Source organism: Sinocyclocheilus rhinocerous, unplaced genomic scaffold (assembly GCF_001515625.1).
Source record: "Sinocyclocheilus rhinocerous isolate Xijiao unplaced genomic scaffold, SAMN03320098_v1.1 scaffold154, whole genome shotgun sequence".
In the NCBI taxonomy this organism is placed as follows: domain Eukaryota; kingdom Metazoa; phylum Chordata; class Actinopteri; order Cypriniformes; family Cyprinidae; genus Sinocyclocheilus; species Sinocyclocheilus rhinocerous.
In genome coordinates, this window is record NW_015659335.1 from 626,283 (window position 1) to 626,574 (window position 292).

Here is a 292-nt window from a genome sequence, read left to right on the forward strand (position 1 = left end):
TCAGTGTTTCCAGAAAAAAATCATACAGGTTTGGAACGACATGAAGGTGAGTACATAAATACGCAATATTAATTTTGGGGTGAAACATATTAGAAGTGAGAAATATCTTGAAATAAACAAGAACTAGTTGTTGAAATCAACAAACTGCTTTTTGTTCATGATGCTTAATTTCAAATGCTGATCGCTATAAACTGCTTTATGAATGAATTAAAATTCCTTCCGTTTTTCTTCCAAGTCACTTTAGACAAAGATATCTGCTAAATGAATACATATAAATGGCCACATATCACCA

The 292-nt window shown here is 31.2% G+C and overlaps 1 protein-coding gene across 1 annotated transcript in view; it reads right to left on the reverse strand.

The window, feature by feature from the left end:
* The window catches only part of LOC107723603 (growth factor receptor-bound protein 2-like), a 65,978-nt gene that overhangs the window by 64,070 nt on the left and 1,616 nt on the right, over nucleotides 1-292 (reverse strand). The gene's annotated exons all lie outside the window — the stretch shown is intronic.